This window comes from Vitis vinifera, chromosome 13, assembly GCF_030704535.1.
Source record: "Vitis vinifera cultivar Pinot Noir 40024 chromosome 13, ASM3070453v1".
In the NCBI taxonomy this organism is placed as follows: Eukaryota; Viridiplantae; Streptophyta; class Magnoliopsida; order Vitales; family Vitaceae; genus Vitis; species Vitis vinifera.
In genome coordinates, this window is record NC_081817.1 from 10,719,233 (window position 1) to 10,725,232 (window position 6,000).

The window sequence follows — 6,000 nt, forward strand, 5'->3', positions numbered from 1 at the left end:
AGGGAGTGAAAATGTAAGTCTCACATGTGTTCAAGGTGACAAAGCTCCTACGGGTACGTTGATCTATATTTAAGACCATAGGCCTCCCAAAAATTTACTTGTGAGGATCGTTGGTGAACTTTGAAAACAAATGATGAAATACAAAACTGAGTAGCCCTTGGGAGAGAAATCCTAAATTTTTATGATTAAGGGTTAAAGGTATAGTGGATGAATTCAAAATTCCTTTGTTTTTGAATTTGAAATCTCAAATGGAGATGACACTTTTGGAGATCAATAATGGGTGATTTCAATATTATGATCCTTTCGAATTCAAAATTTTTGTCTTGGAATTGCAATTTTAAATCTATAGAAAGACCCTTATACAAAATATCTAACAGAGTCGGTCGCAAATATCTGGGATTACATAGGTGGATTTCGCAAGTTGAAACATGACTTGCAAAAATTACGCAAGTTGAAATTGTCCATTTTGTAAGTTGAACTTTGATTTTCGCAAGTTGAATTTGTGATTTCGCAACTTGCGAAATTGTCTTTCAGCTTGTTGCAGTTGTCTTCCAATGGCCATAACATCTTTATTTCAGCTCCGATTTACACACTATTTGAAGCGTTGGACTCCTGACTTCCCAAACTTTGAAACGATATATAGTATGTATAAAATGGACTCCAGGAAGTGCTCAAAATGTGTTCTGAAGCTGCTCTCCTCTTGAATTTCTTCATGTTAGATTCCTCTTTGTTTTTCCTCCTTGCATTCTTGATTGGCTTTGGCAAAGGACTATGAAGCTCCAAAGCTTGGATTCTTCATGTAAATGAGCTTCCATTTGCTTTTCCATGGACTATACAAAGCTCTCTCTCATTCTTGGATTGCTTTGGTGATAAAAAAAAGCTATCAAAAACACCAAAACTTGCTACAATTTGATTAGAAACACTTACAGGGGTTCTTAACGTGTCAATTGAGTTAAAAGGTAATAACTACTACTCAAAAGTGTTTAAAAGAGTTAATTAAAAACTATAAAATTGCACTTTTTGAGTAGTAATCACTCCCCCCAACAGACATATTGCTAGTCCCTTAGAAATGAAGGAGAGAAAAAGAAAAATAAACAGAACTATAATTTACAACATCATGCTGATCACTTCAAAAAATTTCAAGTGGCATGATGATCAAACTCTCACATGGAACATTTAAGATATAAAACTCAAACTTCAACAAGAGTTATCAAATAACTTGTCTAATCACAATTCATAAAGAGAAGGCATTATGCAAATTTAAGCTTTAAAAGAGTTTCCACTCCCAAAGGGTCAATCCTAACTCTTCCACAAAAATCTATGTGTTACTTATTAGTTTCCGAATATAGTATGCTGAACTAATCTCTCCTCCTAACCTAGTTATTTTTCAAATCTTAGCAAACTGACAACCTTTAATAGGCTAAGAACGCACCTCATTTATTTCACACCTTTTTTTCTTGTAGGAGTACAAAGCTTAAAGGTATTCTTTTCTAAATTGTCCATGTAACGGGGGTCCATTGATGACTCCCAACCAATTAAGGTTTAGGGCATCAAGTTTTAAGGATCTTTCAACCACTAATTCCTCGGATTTTACCTCGGACTTTTAAGAATGAATTTTAATACCCAAACACCTACAGTATGTTAAACTCCACCTATTCACCCTTGTAACGAGCATTGAGGTCGGTGACTCCCAACCAATGAAGGCTTAGGGCACCAGGTTTTAAAGATTTTCACCATATACCCCTCAGACCTTGCTCGAGTTTCAAGGCAAGTAAACATTTTTTCTTTCTTTCTTTTTTCCAAAGGTTCATTGGCCTTTTATAAGGTGTCCCAACACTATTAAAATGAGGTAAAAAATACCAAGTCTAAATTTTCCTAAGTCAAGGGGGTGAAATAGTTTTTCATCTTATAATCGGAACCTAGTGTGCACAGTGTGTGAATAGCTTAAAGTGGAAGAAATAAGGTTGAATTCAATAGAAGTTTCAACAATTCATTAACTTTAATAAGCATAATACAAATTCTAAGTCAAGTAAAAAGACAAAAATTCAATTTCTCCCATTTCATTTTGAGAATTTTTACTTAATAACCATGGAGAGTAGAATAAAAACTTAAATTTTTTAAAAAAATTAAGCAAAAAACAACTTAATTATCAAAATAACTTAGCATTAATAACAAAACTTCCTTCCTCAACTCTCTTCCCCCCAACCAAACTGAACATTGCCCTCAATGTGGCAAGAGCGATTGAAAATATAGGGAGGAAGTGGTGTCTCCTGAGTGACATGGAGTCTGAGTCGTCTCGGAGAAACAACATGTTTCAAAAACAACAAAAAAATATGAGTAGAGGAAATAAAATAATAGTATGCCAAGTATACTAAAAAATGATGGATATGTATTACTTTAAGAAAGTACAATATGAAATATGAACAAGTAATACATCCAATCCCAGTATATAAAACATAAAAAATATGGGATCATGAGTTCTACTATAATAAGTAAATACAAAAAGTAGATAGATGATCAGGTAGTGGTGGGAGGATCGTGTGGAGACGATGGCTCAGCTGTGGTAGTCTGAGTGCTCTAGATTGGAGTCTCGATCTCTACTGTAGTAGTCTCCTCATGGGGCACAGTTTGCTCTACTGGAGGAGCCTCTTGAGATGGATCTATAAGCTCTGATGGACTAGGAATATCATGCTCAGGTGGCAACAAAATACCCAAATGCTGTTGTATCTGCCTAAGGATGGTAGTATGCTAGGTCTGCGTGGCAATAAGCTGATCCTAATGTGCACGTATGACTGCTATCTGTTGGACTCACAGGCTCATATGGAATGTGCAGGGCCTCTGCAATGTGTCTGGCTCCTAAGATACCATGGCGTCCATCAATAGTGAAGTGGATGACAATAGGATCCCGGACGTGATGTGTAGTCATAGACTGATAAAAGTCTAATGCTACTCGAGGATAGAAGAAATCCCTAGGAGTCATCAGGTGCTCCAAATGGTATCTCTGCAGTAGGTAGAATGAATCTCTGAGCTCCGACTGGTGTCTGAAAGTCTCTCTATCAAAGCATAGCTCAGAGTGGAATGGCCTAGCTCGACAATCCAAATTTCCCTTTATAGGTGGCTGTGTAACCATAGGTCGCTTGATAATCCCTTCCGGAGTCATCCCAAAAGGAATCTGAGACTCTGTAGTAGGCGACTGAGGCCGTGGAGGTGCTGATGACTTTCCTGGGCCTGAAACTCTGGCTTTCTTTGCAGGACGACGACGAATTGATTTCTTGGGGCACGAATTGTTTGCCCCAGGTGTAGTGGGTGGTCTCCTCGTCTCGTACCTGCGCTGAGGAGGACTAGATGGCACTTCACCCTCAGAAGGTGAAATGGAAGAGGCTTGTGGAGCCTCAGACATGGAATCTCGCGCAGGTGAAGCTCTCGGTCTGGTGTTGCGTGCTGATGGAGACGGGGTTTGGGCTCCTCTCGTCTTGGCTATGGCTGAAATTGAGAGGCTCGTGTTCCACAAGGTACGCGGAGGTGTGCAGAATGGTCCTATTCAGACGCACGACTTCTAGGCTTCTTTTGGAGGGGATCCTCTGAAATTTTTGGGCTTCGCAACTTGGAGGGCTTTTTTGCAAGTTGAAGTGGCTGTGCGAAATGAAAAATGAGATAATCAAATGTTTAAATAGAAATTTAAACGACGGTTGGCATTTTCGCAAGTTGGAGGTGATTTCGCTACTTGGTTCGCAAGTTGGTTTGCAACTTGACTCGCAGCTATGAAATTGGATTTTGAAGTTGCGAAATGGCACATGTGTGCCTAGGAGGTGTTTCGCAGCTGCGAAAATTTTTGCAAGTTGAATAGTGGATTTGCAAAATTTGGCTTTGAGGATTTCGCAAGTTGACCCTCATTTTCACAAGTTGAAATATTCATATTTTTTTTTCTCCTTCTTTGTTTCTTTATGGCTTCTCTTCAATTCGTTTGAAATTCCTCCTGATTTTGATCATTCAAAAAGTCTAAGTTATATCAAAATAAAATAAATCAAAGCTAAAATTAAAATTAAAACAAAAACGTGGACTTTGATTATCTTCAAAAAGACTAAGTCCATATACCCCCCTTTTTGGTTAAGATTTCTGTGGCTCAAGGAGACTGACTTCCTCTTTGTCTTGATTGAATGGCTCCATGAATGGTTTGAGACGGTGGCCATTGACTTTGAAAGTGTTTGTGTTGTTGGAATTGTGTAGTTCCACTACTCCATTGAGATGCACTTGGTGAATAATGAAAGGGCCTATCCACCTTGACTTTAGCTTTCCTGGAAATATACGGAGCCTAGAGTCATAGAGTAAGACTCTTTGTCCCTTTCGAAATTCTTTGTTGGAGATTAATTGATCATGCCACCTCTTCATCCTTTGTTTTGCAATTTTGGAATTGATGTAGGCATCATTTCTCAATTCCTCCATCTCATTAAGGTCTAAGCACCTCTTCATCCCGGCTCTGTTCAAGTCCATGTTTACCTTCTTAATTGCCCACCAAGCCTTGTATTCAACTTCCACAAGGAGATGACATGCTTTGCCATAGACTAGGCAATAAGGAGACATGCTAAGAATAGTCTTGTAAGCTGTTCTATATGCCCATAGTGAATCATGAAGCTTAACAGACCAATCTCTTATGCTCGTGTTCACCACCTCCATCAATATATTCTTGATTTCCCTGTTTGCTAACTCAACTTGCCCGGAAGTCTGAGGGTGGTAAGGTGTAGCTACCTTGTGCTTCACCCCATATTTGGCTAAAAGAGTTTTTAAAGGCTTGTTGCAAAAATGAGTACCTCCATCACTAATTATAGCTTTGGGCACCCCAAATCTTGAGAAAATGTTCTCTTTGAGAAACTTGAGAACAACTCTGTGATCATTGTGTTTACATGAGATTGCCTCAACCCATTTAGAAACATAGTCTACCCCCACCAAAATGTAAGAGTTACCAAAAGACATTGGGAAAGGTCCCATGAAGTCAATGCCCCAAACATCGAAGAGATCAATTATTAAAATGGGGTTCATAGGCATTTGATTTCTACGTGTTAGCTTCCCAAGCCTTTGGCATCTATCACAGCTCCTACACATGGTGTGAGCATCTTTGAAAAGTGATGGCCAACTAAAACCTGATTGCAATACCTTCATGGATGTTTTCTGAGAGGCAAAGTGGCCTCCACATGCGCTTTCATGGCAATGAATGAGGATTCCCTATTGCTCTTGTTCAGGGACACACTTCCTTATTTTTTGATTTGCACAATACTTGAAAAGAAAAGGTTCTTCCCAATAGTAGGCATGAATTTTTGCAAAGAAGTGATTCCTATCTTGTGCTTTCCACTCACTTGGAACTTCACCAGTAACTAGATAGTTAGCAATATGAGCATACCAAGGAGCATATTCTAACAACATGAGTGATTCCTCCGAAAAATCATCATTAATAGGTAAAACATGGGAATTATGTGCTATAGCCAACCTTCAAAGGTGGTCAGCTACCACATTCTCCACTCATTTCTTATCTTTGATTTGGAGATTAAACTCTTGTAGTAAGAGAATCCATCTAATCAACTTTTCTTTTGCATCTTGCTAGTTTAATAAATACTTCAATGCGGAGTGGTCAGTGAAAACCACAATGAAATACCCTACTAGATAAGCACGAAATTTGTCTAAGGCAAAAACTACAGCTAACAATTCTTTCTCTATGGTTATGTAGTTTCTTTGCACTTCATTCAATGTTTTGCTTGCATAGTAGATCACATAGGGCTTTCCATCATCTCTTTGACCAAGAATAGCTCCTATAGCAAAGTCACTGGCATTATACATCACTTCAAAAGGTAGTTGCCAGTTAGGAGCCCTCACTATTGGAGTGGTTGTCAAGAACTGCTTCAGTTGCTCAAAACTCTTTTGACATCTCTCATCCTATACAAATTTAGCATCCTTACCCAATAGTTCACAAAGAGGCTTTGAAAGTTTATAGAAATCTTTAATAAACCT